The 18,463-nt window shown below is 44.4% G+C and overlaps 1 long non-coding RNA gene and 1 pseudogene across 1 annotated transcript; one reads left to right on the top strand and one right to left on the bottom strand.

Moving 5' to 3' along the window:
- Window positions 1-4,588: 4,588 nt before the first annotated feature.
- Window positions 4,589-5,296, bottom strand: LOC123116105 (uncharacterized). Its single transcript, XR_006456938.1, has 2 exons — window positions 4,946-5,296; window positions 4,589-4,859 (listed from the first exon to the last, which is right to left on the bottom strand). It is a non-coding gene; the product is annotated as an uncharacterized lncRNA (long non-coding RNA).
- Window positions 5,297-5,682: 386 nt separating this feature from the next.
- LOC123114778 (protein NO VEIN-like) lies at window positions 5,683-16,518 on the top strand (annotated as a pseudogene).
- The last annotated feature ends 1,945 nt before the right edge of the window (window positions 16,519-18,463 follow it).

The following is an 18,463-nucleotide window of genomic DNA, read 5'->3' as shown; positions in this document are numbered from 1 at the left end:
ATCCTTGCCTTTCTTTGTTTTCACATGACTCATCTCTTCCCAAGCTCTTTCAACCACCATACACCTTAAAGCATCTTTCTTCTCCAACAAACTTTGCAAAGTAAGAAAAGCGGAAGCAAATCTTGTCACCCTCGGCCTTATGACATCTCTCCTTTTTGTAGCAACCCTCATCAATGCCAAAGTCTTGTGATGTGCATAGATGAAGATGGTGAGGTTCTTTACTTGATCAACTATTGTCTTGAATCTTTTGAGGTTGCCAATTTCTTGGAGCATCAAGTTGATAGTGTGAGTTGGACAAGAGCTCCAAAAGATCTCCGACCTCTTCTCAAGCAACATTTTCTTGGCTCCCATGTTGTTGGAAGCATTGTCCGTCACCACTTGCATCACATGCTCCACCCCTACCTCCTCAATTGCGCCCTCCACTAGCTGAAAGATGACTTCACTTGTATGTGACACATCGGATGTTTCCTTTGATTTGAGAAAACTTGTCCCCCCCACTACAATGCATGCGCAAATTCATTATACTCCTCCTCTTCATGTCTGTTCACGCATCGTTCATGATGGTGCATCCAAGATTTATCTTCTCTTTCTCACGGTCATCTAACAAACTCTTGGTCCTTGCATTCATCACTCAACAACTTCTCCCTAAGCTCATATTGACTAGGAGGCTTATATCTAGGACCAAATTTGCCTATGGCGGCCGCAAATCACGCGCTTAATCGGAGAAGAGGAGGACACGAATCGCTGCCGCCGTGTACCACCGACCGAAGACGAAGCACCGCTTAGCTGCTCGTCGGTGTCATTTTCGAAGATGTGCACGAGCTAATGGCATCTCCGTGGTCACATGAACTCGGCCCCGCTTTTTCTTCACCTGCGTTCCCCGAGCCTGACTCAGGAACTTTAAAGTTCTGTCAGGCCAACTCCACCGCGCGACCCCAAACGGACGTCCGTTTTGTCCGGATTCTGTCCGTTTGGGTAGGGGTTTGGGGTCGTGTCCGGGCCTGTCCTGGGATGCGGTGGCCGTGCGCCCAGCGCGCGGCCGCATCGATTTGCCCCATCCTGTCCGCGTATATTTCTTTGCAAGTCCTTAAACTTTTTTTATCATTCATTTTCGGTACATGACAATACATCATCATATTTTGACTAGTAAAACAAGGCCAAAGAAAACAAGAACCACAAGAATACATTTGAGAAGATACCCAACTTCCATAACTGCTCCCTTGAGTTGGGTTAGCGCCTTCTCAATGCACTCATTATTGATCTGTGGAGGAGGCACGATGTTGCCCCCTCCTTTCTTCTTCAAGCCAGAAGTCGACGTTGCTTCCTCACACGTAGTATCATGCCTTGTTGCTTCTTCGCACGTAGTATCGTGCCTAGACTCTAATCTAGCAACAAGTGCACTTGTCTCATCTAAAGCCTCTAAGATAGCTAAAAGTGCACGAACATGCACTACATTTCGCTCTATCAACATATCGATGTACTCTTCTTCCCAATACCAAAACTTGCATCCTGTCTACACAATAAAACTTAAAGTTAGCACCACTAGTTTAATCCAAGAGCAAAAACATGCACCGAAGCTAAAAGAGCACATACCCCATCGTTTAAGCACTTGATGAACACCCATCCGGGATGCTCCGGCGTTGTAGACACGCGACGCATGACCACCCTTGGGCAGTGGTCGCACTTGATGAGGGGCAATGGTGCGCCCACGAGCTTTTGGGCAAGCACTAAGCCCGGCCGGCCGCCATTCGCGTATCTGTCGGCGGACCACCGGCGATGCAGATCCGAGCAGCTAGAGGACGAGCCACTGCCTGCATGTGGCCTTGCGGCCCTGCCATGGCCTTCTGGCAAGGTGCCCGGCTAGTCCATGGCGCGGCCCAGCCTCCCACAGCCGGGCGAGCTCAAGACCGACCGGATCCGCCCCAAATCCGGCCGGCGGGTGCGCAAACAAGGTGTCCGTGCTTGGGTAGCTCGGCGGCGACGAGAGGAAGGGGCTGGGCAAGCGCGCGTCCGAGGTGCACGGCTGCAATGGCAGTGGGCGGCCGGCGGCAGCGAGGGGGAGAGAGGGGAAGAGTGTGGAAGAGTGGAGTGGATGTGGCCGGAGGGAGGAGGGGGGCGGATAGAAAAAGGCCCGTCCTGTGCCACCGACAGGCAGACCAGGGGAGGACACGCACAGACGACCCGCGCGTCCCCGTGGTGTTCGTTTCACCCCAAAAGCGGCGCAAACTTGGGCCGCGGATGGGTCGAAAGCGGACACAAAACGGACAAAAGTCCGTTTGCGCCCGCGCGCTGGGCCGCCTCCTTTGTCCCTTTTACCCCAAACGAACCGGGGCGGACGGGATAGGGTCGCGCGGTGGAGTTAGCGTCACTGCGGCGAGCCGAAGCAGAGGAAAGCAGGAGGCAGGCCACCCTCGCGCGGGTGGCCGCTGGATCGTGCGGTCAATGGGAATCACTAGATCATCAAAGGCGCGCATTGCAGCGCCTGTCCATTATTTTAATAAAATGGTTGAAATGTTCATAAATTTAATTGAGAAGCATAATCTTAAAGCAAAATTTGCATAAAGTGGTAACACATCATGTTTGTCTAGTTACCCAATATTATTCAAAATATGCATAGACACATTTTGTCAGCAAGTTCCTAAATGTCAATATTTGGTTCCTAAATTGTAGTTTTGATACTCACAACACTATACATCATTTACAATGTAGAGTTGATAAAAAATGGCATTGCTCATAAGTCAGCTCATATAATCAAAACCCCAATTAACCAACAAAGAGCATAGTTAGAAAAGAAAATGGCATCTTTCTCATAAAATCAAAGTCTCTCTAAGTCTGTGAGTTACCACCAAAGATGTTATAAGAGCATGGTTAGTAATATAGCCCGCTGCTGGCTATATAGACATGCCATGTCATCAAGAGTTGGCAATATTAATTACTCATGCAATAGAGTTGGCTATAAGGTTGGCTATAAGCCCACAACTTTTTTTCACTTTCTCTCTATCTCTTTCTTCTCATTAAATACTTTTATCTAGGAGCACCCATAGAGCCTAGCTCTTGCATGAGAGCCCACTCCTTTACTTTTTTCTTGTTTCTCTCTTTCACATAGGCAAAAGTGCCATGTAAGCGGGCTTATAGCCCACTATTGTACTTGATCTAAGTGCCATACTACTTAGACATAAGATTATTCTAGTCAAAAACAGAGTTTTCGTTTAGAGATGAGCTAGCCAAATTGTCAGCCACCAAATTCCAAAGTTTGTGTTGTCAACCCCAATCCTAGGCCCTGGCTAGTGTGTCAGCCCCATTATTACGAGCTCTGGGAAAATAGAGTAATAGACAACTCGAATACTATCAGAGCAACAAGACAAAGAGAAAGGAGAGATCTCTGAATATGACATCATTAACACACTCCTCCTAGCATTGAAACAAGCATGACATAATGTGTCCCTTTGCAAAGATTCAGATTTGTTAAGCATACCAGGCATGTGTATTTTTTCTAGAAGATACTGCAACAATGACACAACTGTTCTTTCTAATGATCAAGATAGCTCTTGGGACAGCTGATCGCACACCTGACCTCTTTCTATAGCCAAATATTATGATTTTGGATCAAATATTATGATTTTGCAATATCTGAAAATTAGCAGTAATCTACTAAAGAATGTCTATTAAAAGATAATCTGTATGATCTTGCTTTTTTAAGTTGTTAGATACAACATACAAACCCTATGGAGAATAATGGTGCTGCTATATTGGCATTTAATTTATGAAGTGCTTTCTACAAACAGGGAGTGACTACTAAACTAAATTGAAATGACTTGCACAATCCATAGGAGCAGTATAGTGAGTCAATACTGCAACATCTTATGTTGTGGTGAAGTGAAACTAATTGTCATATATTGAAAATAATCAAAGATAGAATCAAATTCTTAAGTTTCACCTTAAAGATTTAACAATAACAGTAGAGTAATGATATCGTTTGATATCTCTTTTGGACAAGACCAACTAAAACATTACCAAGTGACTGCAAAGCAGAAGCAAGGAAGAAAGAAATTAATTAGTCGTACAATATTATCAATGTGTTCCCATAGCATAACATGTATCTCATTTATGACATGGGATTAGATCATTGTTAAAGAGAGGGAAAATACCTGGACAGTTACAAAAAACAAACTTCTATCGAGAAGAAGGAAAGCTTCTATATCCTTCAAAGGCAAAGGTAACAAAACTGGTAGAGAGATGACTTACTGTCGTAGTGCTTGAAATCAGAGTGGGAGGATTCTTGTGCCATTCGTGCCATGTCTGGTGTGGTATTATCAATGTAGATAGATTCAGTCTAGAAAGCAAGAGTTATCAAACAAGGATCTAACTAACTCTTTTTTTGACAATGACATGGCTTTACAAAGTCAGACAAGCAAACACTATAGACCTCATGTAGATTTTTTATCCATCCATGTAAATAGCGAATTATGGGGAAAAGGTAATATCATCATATAATCATTATTGCAAGTAAATTCTATTGCACCTGCTGATTGGACATCTTTAAAAATGACAGAACTAACAGCAGAAGGGAAATGTGGTATACAGCTGGTACTTTAAATCCTCATAGAAGAAATATCCCAAGAATCAAGTGTTCCACTTTACAACAGACTTTTTACAACAAATGCACATGAAATTGCTAGGGATGAAAATAGGCTACCCTTTTTTGACCGAATCCAAAACAAGAAGATGTGCCACAGATGAGTAACTGCGTGCCCTCGTGGTCGCTGGATCTTTGCAGACACTGGACTTGGATTCGGACTCTGTAACCAGTCCCATATTTGACTAAGTGGGAAGGAGGGGAGACTTCCCACAAAGAGATCCTGGAGCAAAGAATAGGGGAACGTTGAATTTGAGAGAAGGATTCAGATTTCTAAATCGGAGAAAGAGGAGAGGGGTAGCCTTTAACTGGTTGATGTGGAACATATCATCATCATCTCCGAGGCGCGAATGGTGACAAGGGATCAAGGGGGTTGACGACGTCGCTGAGAGAGGATGCAGCTAGAGCGCGGCGTGAGAGAGTAGTTGCCGCCGCCGCTATCCTTGCCGACCACCACGTGGATTCCACCAGGAGGGGCGTCTCTACTCGAGATCGAAATTGGGGTAGTGGCCCTCCGCTCAAGGTCGCTTTTGCCGGTGGCGATGCCAGAGGAGAGATTGGGGAAGCGGAGCAGGCGCTGCGGGGTGGTATGCGGCGCAAGGAAGGAGATGGTCGAGCGAGGCTGATACACGGCATGGGCTTCGTGCGGTTGACGACCCAATTAACCCCATACCTTCGATTTTTTTACTGGAATAGCGGCCCTCGAAGACATGTAGCCCAGGTTAGTGCCCGTTTATTATCGAACGAAACGGTCGGATGTGCGGTTAAGAGCCAATCCAATGGCTGAAATTTTTCAAAAGTGCCGATCGGACGGGCGTGAACGTACATAGTAGCCTGAGAGGGTTGGAAAAGTGCCCAGTTATAATGTTTTTAAATTTGTAAGGAAAAACCCCTGCGTAACTGAACCCAGAGACTATCGCCGAAGAATTAAGACTCTTAATCCCACCTCTCTATCGCATCCCCTTTCCTCCCTCGTCCTCTCCCCAATCCCTCTCGAATCCCCACCCAATCTAGATCGTCTGTGAGGATTCCTTCTGCATGCAGGGATGGCGTGGACTTTCGGCGCTGGACAAGGAAACGGCGGCCGCCGCGGTGTCGGCTTAGGCGGTGGAACCGCTGGTTTCGGCAGCGGCAGGGATAATGCCGGCCAGATCGTGTTTGGTGATGGGAGCGGATTCGGTGGCCGTGGCCCCAGCTTCCGCTAGCAAGCCGGCTCCCCTGGTGGTGTTGCCGCTGCGGCGGCCGCACCTTTTGGTTTCGTGGCCGGCTGCGGAACTCAAGGCGGACAAATTGCTGTCGAGAAGGCCCCGGGCTTTCGTATGCGCGTTGATTCAGATGATGATGGAATGTCCGACCACGATTGGCCGGACTCTTGGTTTCGGGTGGTAGAACGGCCCATCAAGAAGCAAAAACATGAGGAAAAACCATCTCTTTTCAGCTTTCATAAGCTGCGGGATTGCCCGGACTCTTGGTCTAAGCTTCCCCCGAAGAAGAAGAAGAAGAAGAAGAAGAAGAAGAAGCAAAAACATGATGAAGAACCATACACACTGAGCTTGGATGAGCTGCAGGAGTTTATAGCAACCTGGAGGGAGCCGTGCCTTCAACATCCAGTTGACAAGGTATGTTTTATAAGTTTACATATTGAAATGGTGAATCCATGTTTCGTTGAGATAATAACTAGGATCTCGAGGAATCATCACCCTATGATTATGCTACTTGTTCCATCATAACTCATAGATCCATATTTGCATCTCAGTGCATTAAAATCACTGAAAGCAGAGGTCAGATGATGATGTGTTCAGTTCAGCTAGCCTGATCCATCAGCCACTGTTGACCATTTTCTAGAAGCTGTCATTCAGCAATCACCGTTTCAAGTGGCAGTGAAGCTGCTATCCTTGCTACACGTTTACAATGGTTCTAGCAATGCTCCAATTTCGTTACTGAAGTGTTATGCACAACGAGCAATAGATGCTATAATGAATAGCAACATCGATTTGATCAGCACTGGTTCTGAAGGGGGGGGGATATGTACGAGGAAGTGCATACACAAATTGCTGAACAGCGTAGCTCTTCTTCTCACTATATTGGTCGTATTCAAGGAAATCCTGAGAACACTTGTGTAAGAAAGATTACGTCTTCTTCTTCTTGCTGAAAAAGCAGCATGCTCGACTTGGCAGAGCCCTTCATTGTCTCTCACAAGAGCTATATTCCCAGGACTCTCACATAATCCTTGAGCTAGTATGCTTTTAATCCCATTCATTCCTCTTATTTTATTTCGTCTGTGTGCTTGGGAGTGGTGTGTATCTGCAGATATTGATTTGGTTTCTTCTATATTTCAGATACAGAATGCTGATGACAACACTTATCTCAAGGATGTCGAACCAACATTAGCGTTTGTTCTTCAGGATGATGGAATTGCTGTTCTTAATAACGAGACATGCTTTTCTGCTGATAACATTAGAGCGTTGTGTGACATTGGTAATTCTACAAAGAAAGGGTCAAACATGGGGTATATTGGAAATAAAGGCATTGGATTCAAATCAGTATTTCGGGTAGGTGTAAATAGAATTATTTTTCAATTGAATTATATATATGGCTACCATCTTAAGTGCATATATCTCTTGTTTCATCAGTCAGTTTAACTGTATGTGTACCTTTCCTTTTCCATCTTTTATGACTTTGTGTTCTGCTTTGAGTTTCATATTATCCTAATTTTGACAAATACATATTCATTCTTTTGCAGGTAACTGATGCTCCAGAGATCCATTCAAATGGGTTTCATGTGAAATTCGACATTACAGAAGGCCAGATTGGTTTTATCTTGCCGACTGCAATTCCACCTTTTGATACTAACCCTTTGAGTAGAATATTATCTCCTGAAGATAGCTACGATGCATGCTCCTCCTGGAAAACTTGTATTTTGCTCCCTTTCAGGTCAAACTTCAGGGAGGGCACTGGTATGTGCTCCGTCATGTCCATGTTTTCAGATCTTGAACCATCTCTGCTCTTGTTTCTTCACAGGCTAAAATGCATCAAATTCAAAAATATGCTCAGTGAGAAATTTCTAGTAATGAGAAGAAAATCTCTTGCTGATGGCATTGTGAAAATTTCACGTGGGAATGAGACAGTGAGCTCGTTGGTAGTTACTAAGAAATTACAGAGCTCGCTTGTTCGTCATGATGTCTGTAGTACAGAGATAGCTATGGCATTTTCTTTGCAGGAGACAGAAGATGGAGAGTATGAACCTTATTTGAAGCAACAACCTGTCTTTGCTTTCCTTCCTCTAAGGAACTACGGTCTTAAATTCATTCTTCAAGGAGATTTTGTTTTGCCTTCTTCTAGAGAAGAAGTGGATGCAGATAGCGCATGGGACCAATGGTTGCTGTCTGAATTCCCATCTTTATTTGTTAGTACTCAAGAATCTTTTTGTGCTCTACCTTGCTTCCGAAAGTGCTCTGGAAAAGCTGTTACGGCCTTGATGAGTTTTGTGCCTCTACCGGGAGAAGTTCATGGGTTCTTTTCTCAGCTCCCTCATTTGATCCTTTCCAAGTTGCGCCTTACCCGCTGCATGGTTTTGGAGGGCTCCAGTTTGCAGTGGGTCCACCCATGCAACACACTAAGGGGTTGGGATGAACAGGCTAGAACGCTATTGCCTGATACCATACTCCGTGAACATCTTCACCTTGGATATTTATCAAAAGATGTTACTGTATCTGATACATTATCAATGGCCTTAGGTATACATGAGTATGGACCGAAATTTTTGACTGATATTATGTCATCTATTTGCCAAACTGATGGTTGCATTGAGTCACTGGGACTGGAATGGCTATGTGCTTGGTTTGTTACACTTCATTCGGCGTTGCTGTCTCATTCTTCTCGAGATCTTCCCTTGAGAACAAATTTTGAAAGTGATACTTTATGTTCTCTCAGGAAAATGAAATGCATCCCACTTTCAGATGGTTCATTTAGCTGTATAGCAGATGGCCCAATATGGTTGAATTGTGATCTTCTCGACTCTCCGCCCGGATCCAAAATCAGCATACAGAGCTTCCCAGTTCTGTACAGCAGCCTTCGCATTGTGAGCCCACACATCCTCCCCATGTCCTGCAAAAATAGTTACATTGTCGAAGAGACAAGAACAAGTGACCTTATAGATATTTTATTGAAAGTTGGTGTGCTGAAGTTGTCTGGACATGACATTATAAAAAATCACATCCTGGTGTCATTGCCTAATGCTACAGATGCTAATCCAGAAGAGAAAATGATGACAGAATATATGAGTTTTATCATGCTACATCTTCGGCCCCCCTGTATAAGCTGTAACCCTGAGAAAGAAGAGATTGTCTCAGAATTACGAAAGATGCCCGTCTTACTTACGAACAGTGGCTATAAGTGCCCAGCTGATGTACCCATTCACTAGAGTAAACATTATGGAAATTCAGTGGACATAGGCAAGCTCCTTCAGAATGTAGATATGGCATGGATTGAACTTGACACTTGTTATTTGACACATGATAGCTCTGCTTCATTGCAATTCAAATTGCAAAGTTGGAGGCAATTTTTCGAGCAGTTAGGTGTGACTGATTTTGTTCAGGTAATGGAAGTTGAGAAGAATGTATTTGAGGCTGATGACTGTCAAAATGGTACTCCCTTCCAAGGTGGTATACCTGGAACACCTTATATTGTGTATGACTGGGAGTCACCAGAATTGATGACTATGTTATCAACACTCACCTCAAAGAATTTGCGAGAAAATTGTATATATCTTCTGAAGGTTCTAGACAAATACTGGAATGATTATTATAGTACAAAATCTAGGAGTCTCACAAATGCAACAGATTGTGGTGAAAAGAGAAAAGTTGACTCTTCCTTTATGAAGTGTCTGCGAAACTTCAAGTGGATAGCATCGAGTATGGATAAGGACCTCCATTACGCAAGAGATCTATTCTGTGATTTTAAAAATGTGCGCTCTCTTCTTGGCAGCGTCGCCCCATATGCTAAACCACTGGTTAGTACTTGGTAGTCATTTATCCTTGCCAAACTATATTGTGTTTTCATCATAATGTCTTACCTTGTTCCTGTGGAATAGTTATCAAGCACATTACTTAGGAAGGATATTGGATTCAAGACAACAGTATCCCACAGTGACGCTTTATTGATCCTCAATCACTGGATAGCATCACAAGCTAATTTTAGTGCAAGGTATGGGGTGTCTCCATCTACTGTTTGGACAACAGAAAAATGTTACTACTAGTTAGTAGTTACTAATAATGTACCACTCCCTCCGCCCCGAAATGTAAGACGTTTTTTTGACACTGTGTCAAAAAAACGTCTTACATTTTGGGACGGAGGGAGTAACTTTTATCTTGTCTCACACCAAGGATAAGGTGGGATGAGGTTTATTTTGGAGTGATTTATTTCATTAAATTTCTAATAATGTATTGTCTCACACCAAGGTAAGTTATGTTATCTATAAATTAGAACATGCGGTGACATTTCCAGATATTACTTATTTTTTGCTTGACCATCAGATTTTGCCTATTTTTGTCAAACACCAGATATTACTTATCTAGTTATCTTGACATTTCAAAACTATTCGCCATTGTTCAAGTTTAGAATGCACATTGTAATGTGCGCTACATGGCACTCCATTTTCAGCTGTAACATTAGATAAATATTATGTCACAAAAGTTAACATTAAATATTATGTGCTATGCAAGTTTAGAATGTGGATTAAACTGTATAAGGACAATTATATTCTTACATATTTGCAGCTATCCAACAACATTACATGGCACTCCATTTTCCAAGATATAAATGCACATTATAATGTGCGCTGTCAACACTTTGAAATTTTGACCACTAATATTTGTGAAAGTATATGAATCGGGTATGTAAGAACAATATTGTTGCATTTTTCTTATAAGATACTTTTATGGCATATACTCTGAAAAGTTAAACACGTATTATATTTTAGGACTGACGGAGTACATACTTGATATATATTTTGTTTCTATTTCTCCATAGCTCCATATAATCATGCAATTCTTTACCTGCATTTTCTTCAGAATGGACCAGATGTGCAAATTCTACACCTTCATGTCAGAAGGTGCCGCTAGTGGAGAGATCAACATTAAACGCGATTTCCTACCACGCTGCTCTATATTTACACCACTGCATGGTTCACCATCAACTAATTCTGTAACCGGGAGATTTATGTCTTCAAATGATTTGTATTGGCATGACCCAACAGGCTGTTGTGAAAAGATATATGCATCCATTTTAATGAAGGGGAATATGTTTCTGAGAAAGATGTTGTCTGTGGCTTATCCAAGCCTCCATGATTTCTTTACTGAGACGTGTGGTGTACCAAAGATACCAACGACATCTGAGTACCTTGAGATACTGCTCCGGCTATCAAGTGTTGCATTGCCTTCACAAGTAGCCAATCATGTAAGTTGTCTTTCATGCACGAAATACCAAACCTGCATAGTGTAGGGTTGGCAGTTTCAGCCTTAATATGATTCTACTCCCTCGGGGACCAAAAAATTTACAATTTATGGTAGCTTAGGGCTTTCTGCTAGACGATTTCGTCTACATTATTAAATCCACTTTGGCACTCTATATAGGTGTTTCGTGTATTTGTGAGATGGGTTAATGATCTCCATTCTGGAAGTTATAAGATGGACGATATCTTGTTCTTGAAAGAATCTCTTCAGAAGTTGGAAACAATGGTATTGCCAACCCTGGGTCACAGATGGGTGTCCCTCCATCCATCTTTTGGTCTTGTTTGCTGGGCAGATGATGATGAACTGAAGCAGCAATTTCAGAACACTCGTGAGGTCGAATTTATACAATTTGGTGAACTTTCTCTTGATGACAAACAAAAACTCGATGGGAGGGTTGCTGCATTGATGAACATTATAGGTATTCCGGCACTTTCTAAGGTAATAAAAATCTTGTACAAGGTTGTCGAAATCGTAGATTATGAATTGGATCGGAACTCTATGCATAAGATCTCAAATCATATGATCATAGCTGTCACAATCGTAAATCATAGATTCTATTGACTAGAATCTTAGAATCAGTCCAAACTGTTTAGATCGTATCACATGACCGAATCGATATTCTGATAAGTGGCATTCTTGCTTGTATATTGTATTGCATATTTCCTTTTTCTGGTATTTTAGTTGAGTTCCCATACAGAGTGCAAAATCAGGATATTGTGAAGTTCAACGTTCAGTATAAAATTGTGAAGAAGGAATACTAAGTATCCTAGCAAAAAATTCAAATAATTTTGTGTGCCTTAAGTTGAACCAAATTTATTTTCTATCTTTTTAGAATTCAGAAGTAAATGGAGTTGCAAAAAATCTAACTCTCCTGCTGAATTTTCCTTTACATTTAGTATTTTACTCCCAAAATCTTACTGAGACTTCAGTGTGAGTTTGCACAATATATGCTCATTCTTTTGCCTGAACCCAGCGATCTTAATCTTGTTTGAGTTTTATTAAATCTGTTTGTGACCGACTAATACAATGTGTTGAGTAATGATGATAGAAAACCATAAGCCTCATTCATCATTTAATCTCACGAGTTTAGATTTTTCCAATAAATTACAGAATATTACCATATTAGGTATATGGTCCTCGTTGTGTTGCCAGTTGCGCAGTTACACATGCATATTTACTTCAATGACCCTTCAAATGTTGAGCTTATCAGAAGGAAGTAGGAGCATATGCTCAATATGTATTCAAGTCAATTTGTGATAGCTAGTGTCCATTTGTTGGATGATTTTTAGATCAACCATTTGTTGTACTCCTAATAAGTCTAGATACATCCATTTTCGCGACAAGTAATTCCGAACGGAGGGAGTATGATTCTCATCCACAATTGCCACCTTCACACAGGTTGTGTACCGAGAACCAATGCATTCTGGTACAGGGAACAACAGAGGAAAGGCTAGTTTACTTAATTGGCTTTTACCATATATGCAACGTTACATCTACAAGATGCATAGAGATACTTACAATAAATTTCAGCAAAATGAGGCCACGAAGCTTAGCAGTCTTGAAGTTATTGTTGTTGAGAAGTTATCCTACAAGTATATGCTGAAAGGACGTGATAGTTCTTGTGAGGGAAGATTTGAATGCTCTTGTCTTTTACAGGTTAGTATCTGACTTTCTTTCAGTGTTTATTATAGTTAGTACCGACTCACCGTCATCATTTATCCCATCTTTTATGCATGCTGGTAGGATAATATTTCTTAAAGATCTCACAGGACACCTGAAAACACCAAGCTGGGGTGTAGAAAAACCACTCTCCTGAAAATTTTAGATATATTCTCAGCCCCTAATATATTGTACAGCTGGAAAATAGCGATATAAATTATCTTGCCATGATCTTACGTTGCATTTATTAGCAATAACATTTGATGTCGACCTTACTGTTATCTATGGACATGCTCGACGCGTTGCATCGAAACTTTCAGATTTTCGCTAAGTAACATTATCGGTTTTGAAATTGATTTTATTTGTTACTCATTTCCAGGGAAATATTTTATATGCTACTCAAGAAGCTGATTCACATTCGATTCTTCTGGAAATTTCTAAACTTTTCTTTGATGGATCTGTTGATCTACACTTCGCAAATTTTCTTCACATGGTCAAAACCATGTCAGAATCTGGCTCCGCAGTGGAACAAATTGAGTTTTTTATTGTCAATAATCAGAAGGTGCCTCCGTTACCTGAACAGGAACCTGCTTGGTCCTTTTCTTCATCGTTTGTCGCCGAGGAAATATTTAGTTCCCCAACAGCTGAACTCCAACCTCCGGATGAACCCAGACGCCCCCTCAAGCGTAACAAGAACCCAGGAATCATTGAAAGCCACCCACCGAATAATCCTGAAACAGCACCTGATCTTGAAACCTCTTACATAAGCCAGGAAGAGATAAAGGTGAATGATACTGCATCTTCATCAGAGCTTAGCAAGCCTGTCGTGTGTGGACCCATGGAAGATACTTCAGTTCCCATCAAGGTTGAAGGGGATCATGTCGTGAAAGAGAATTCAACAACAGAACATATGCTAGGCGTACAGAGTACGATTGAAGTTGATGATGAGCCTGCTTGTTTGGACTTGGAAGCAGGAAGCTCACCAAGTCTGATTGATGAAACTGAGCTAACCGATGTTGATGAGAAACTCGCTGATGTTGCAGAAGATGGAAGCGAGTTAGGAGCTGGCACGCCTGGTAATGCCACAGTTCACAAGCCAGATGAGCGGTTAAGAACCGGCAGGCTTGGTGAAGCTGGTACACCAACACCTTGCCGGGCAGCTGGGACCTAGCAATGTTTTTTCGAAACGGTGGCAAAAATATTTGCCTCATCGATTAATTAAGAAGAAGAGAGTTGCCCGGTTAATTTATGGAAAACCGGGTGAAAATCGATACAGACTCCCAAATACAGACTACTCGCAAAATACGAAACACATCAAGCGGCCCTCTAAACAAGCAACAACCGCAACCCTCAATACTTGTAGAACACAATGAAACTCCTAGTGAGCACACCAATGAAAAATGACCACCCTACATCATGGAACCACAGACGCCTTTCGGATGGCGCCACACTTCTTGTTTTTCTTCTTCTTTGGTTTCTCCTTAGTTGACTTCTTCTTTGGAGGGTCACTTGTCTTGCTGGATACCGGCTGATGAGCCACCCATTTGTCAAGAAAATCATAAAACTCATTGAATTTTTTAGTTTCGTTGTCATCAACCAAGACGCCGCCAGGAGCAGGCATCAACACACTGACCGCATCAACAACCTCAACCAAAGGAATCACCGACGCAACCTCATCGACCACATGAACCGCCAATGCAATGGACTTAGGCACCTCCAGTTGCTCACATGACTTTGGCAACACATGCCCCTCACACGAGGCCGTCGATGAGACCACCTCCAAATGCTCTACAGAGAGAGGCGAACCAGGGCTAAGACATAGCTCTCGTAGCTCGGGCATGACCTGCAACACCGGAGCATCAAGCACGACAATGGACTTGCCCGAGAGTGACGATGAACCGTTCTCAACACGAGGGGAGAAACATCCATATAACTCTTGTCTGCCTTCCTCCATAGAGCCAACATCTTCCACGCCAGAGGGGCATGACATCGGAGTGGTCTATGACCTAGCCGGTGCAAGGGAGAGCCTGCTAAGAGCAGCCTCCGCCCGCTCAAGAAAGCTCTGAAACCGTGCCAGACAACTCTGCAACAATGTTGTCTGATCGGCCAGAGAGGACCGCAACATCATATCGGGTGGGGTTGCTGAGCCAACGGTAGCAGAGACGACAGACGCTCAAGACCCATGGTGAAGCGCCTTGGAGGGGAGCACGGATTTCATTGCACCCTTACATGAAGCTAGAGCAGGATGGCGCATGGAACCGAGGACTGGCGGCATGGCAAGGCATGCCAAAGAACTTGGAGGACGCCAAGGATTGCGGCATCCGCGCGCACGGTGACCGTTCTCCAAGCAACGGGAGCACCAAAGCAGATCTCTGCAGTCGGCCGCACGATGCCCAGGAGCGAAGCATCTGCAACATCTACCGTACAGCCAAGCAGGGATTGGACGGGGAGCCATTGCAGGGGCTAGCGACGTCGGGCGACGCGGACCACGCCGGGGCAACACCTCCTGCCATCCCTTGCTCGCCTTCACCACCACGTCCGGCAGAGCAGCGGCCGGGGCCGAGGCCTTGGCAGCAGGCGGTGTCATAGGGGCCAGCTCCTCTTCATCGTCGTCGTCGTCGTCAGCGGCGAGAGAGGTCCATGACTCGGGCTCAGGCCGACCCGAGCCGAGATGCGGTGGCGCGGCGACGGGAGAGCAAATCCCCACCGGGCCCTCCACGACACAGATCGACGCAGCAGAGGCCCGCACGGGCAGCCGCACGGGCGCACGCACAGGGGCAACCAACTTGCTCGGAGACACCACGGGCACCTTCCCTGACCCGCCAACAGCATGGACGGAGCAGCCCAGCGCCGGCGGGGCCCGATCCAGATGGGATCGAGCAACAGACGGGGTTGGCTGCGGGACGACGCACGGTGCGGAGCCAGCAGACATCTCAGCAGAAGGCGGCGACAGCGCGCTCGCTGGGGCGTGGACCAGCGTTGAGGGTGGCCGATGGGGAGCTGCCGGTGAAGACGGGAGAGACGGTGCGGGGTCGCCGGGGCACAGCTCCCACACCTGATTCCTGGCAGGAGGGAAGGGGGGAGCAGACGACGTGGAGGCCGGATCTGGGAGCGGCAGACGCGGGGGTGGCCGGAGCATGGAGATCCGGCCGGCGGCGTCCGCGCGCTCACGCGGGGACGACCGCGGTCACGAGAGTCATGCTCGCTCGGTGGACTGCACGGGACCTAGCAATGTGAAGTGGGTGAATGAAGAGAAGGAATCTGGGCTTCCCTATGACATTGTCATCACGCCTAAGGGTGGCGCCGCAGAGTATGTGGAGGTGAAGGCGACCGTGACTTCGAACAAGGACTGGTTCCACTCACACCCAATGAATGGCAATTCGCGCTGGAGAAAGGGGATTCGTTCAGCATCGCCCATGTCGTGCTGAAAGGTTCAGAGAAAGCGAATATAATGGTGATGAAGAATCTGCAGAAGCTCTTCCACCAGAAGGTCGACGACTTGAATTTTGCTCTTGTTATGTCGAAAAAAAATAGAAAACTCAACCAAATCTCAGTTTCGTTGAAGCCCGATGCGCAATCGCCGACCCCCGATGAATCTGCATCTTGATCAAGCCTTTTATGACGCAGCGATGCCTCCGTGATTTCTGACTGTTAGATTTTGTACTATAACTAGTGTAGCACTGTAGCTCATGTGTAGAGAAGTACTACCAGTGTAGGCGTAGCTCTCTAACCTGTCCCTTTGGCGGATGTTACCTGGACGTGTTTAGTGATGGCAATCTAGTGAGTGAATGTCTCTGTCTCAAGTTTACGATTAGCACGGGCGCTGGTCTGTTCAGGTGTCTCTGTCCATGTTCCGCTTCCAGCGCCGCGCATAATTTCCTCTCACTTTCCGAGCTAGTACGTACTTGAGTTACCATGGACGAAGAGGCCAAGAACGTGCATTTTGACCGTGTCCCGTCACTCGTCCATGCAGGTAAATGCTCCGGAAATTCATGCATAACTACTTAGTATTGAATAAGGTAGCTTGTGCTTGGATAGAACATTGCTTGCGTTCATCAACAAGACAAGTACTCTACTGTGTTCAAAAACAAGCCCAGGAAAAAGTCAAATCCCTACCACGCAAAATATGACCTGGCGTGCAAAACCGTGTTACGGTCATGATACGCGAGCAATAACATATTTCTTGCCCGCGCAGAAAATAGCAATTTGATGGCCTAAATGATAGTTTGTCTTTTAAAAACTTGTTCCCTCCTCTTTTTTTTTGTTGCGGAAAAACTTTCAATCTATTCATCTTCAATCATGGTAGTACAACGGACACTAAAAATAATAAAAATTACATCCAGAATCGTAGACCACCTAGCGATGACTACAAGCACTGAAGCGAGCCGAAGGCGCACCGCTGTCATCGCCCCTCCCTCGACAGAGCCGGTTAACATTATTGTAGTAGACAGTCGAAAAGTCGTCGTGCTAAGGCCCCATGGAACCAACGCACCAGAACAGCAACCGCCGCAGATGAAGAGTGTAGATCAAAAGGATCCAACAAAAGGATCAAACATAAATTAAAAGATCGTTCTAAATTTCCAGTACCTTGTTTGAGTACAACAAAGGCATGATGTTGATTGCAACAAAAGAAAAAGAGCAATGATATGATGCAGATAAGGGCATATCTGCATATGCATGACATATACGTACACGCTACTCAGGACCGGTTCTGAGGGAAAAGAATTCTATGAGACCAGGTCTCACGGATTAGCAGGTGAGACCCATCCTGATAGATGACACGTGGTATTCACAAAATCACAAAGCATTTACCCCATCCCCACCTGAAAATGGGGGGAGGGGGATTAGATACTTTGTGATTTGTGAATGCCATCCATCAGGACGGGTCTCACCGGCTTTATATTCCGGTCCTGGGGGGTGGGGGGTAGAGGGGGCGGCCGCCCCAGGCCCCCGCGTACGAAGGGGCCCCCTGATGACCTGTTTCCTTGTGCGTGCGTAATGTTCAGCCATGTAACAGGTCGATCGATCGATTCTTAGGAAAGGGAAAAAAGGTTACAGCGATTACTTCGCGGCTTGTCGCACGCGCAATCTTCTCGCCTTTATTCCATGTCTTCCCCATTGGCAACAAATCAGCCCGAGACTCAGGCTTGCCAAGGTTGACAACGCCCCAGAGATATGTAGGAGGCCGTCTAATTAAGGTTTCCGGCTGCAGGGCGCGTTGGAAGAAGGTATTGCGAGTTCCCAAATTATCATCAACCATTTCTTCAACGCAAATCCTCTCTTTTGATAGTATCGCCAGATCGTTCATTCATTCGTGAAGGTCAATATCATACATATCTCATTCTCAAACCCTGATTTCTTGTTTTGCCTGGGATTAGAAAAGAAGAAAACTCTTCGTGACTGGTAAGCATCAGCAATATTTTGCAATTTTTAATTTTGTAGCCATCAAGTACCTTGCTCCATACCTTTCTTAGCATTTTTTTATTTAATCATAGTGTTTTTAATTTCTTGTACTCCCTCCGTTTCTTTTTACTCCGTGTATAAGTTTTGGTCAAAGTCAAACTACACAAAGTTTGATCAAATTTATATTAAAAAATATGAACATCTACAATACTTAAACGTATATAATATAAAAATACATTTGTGGTGCATCTGA

Source organism: Triticum aestivum, chromosome 5B, assembly GCF_018294505.1.
Source record: "Triticum aestivum cultivar Chinese Spring chromosome 5B, IWGSC CS RefSeq v2.1, whole genome shotgun sequence".
In the NCBI taxonomy this organism is placed as follows: Eukaryota; Viridiplantae; Streptophyta; class Magnoliopsida; order Poales; family Poaceae; genus Triticum; species Triticum aestivum.
The sequence above is the reverse complement of the archived record's forward strand: the minus strand, read 5'-3'. Positions and strand labels throughout refer to the sequence as shown.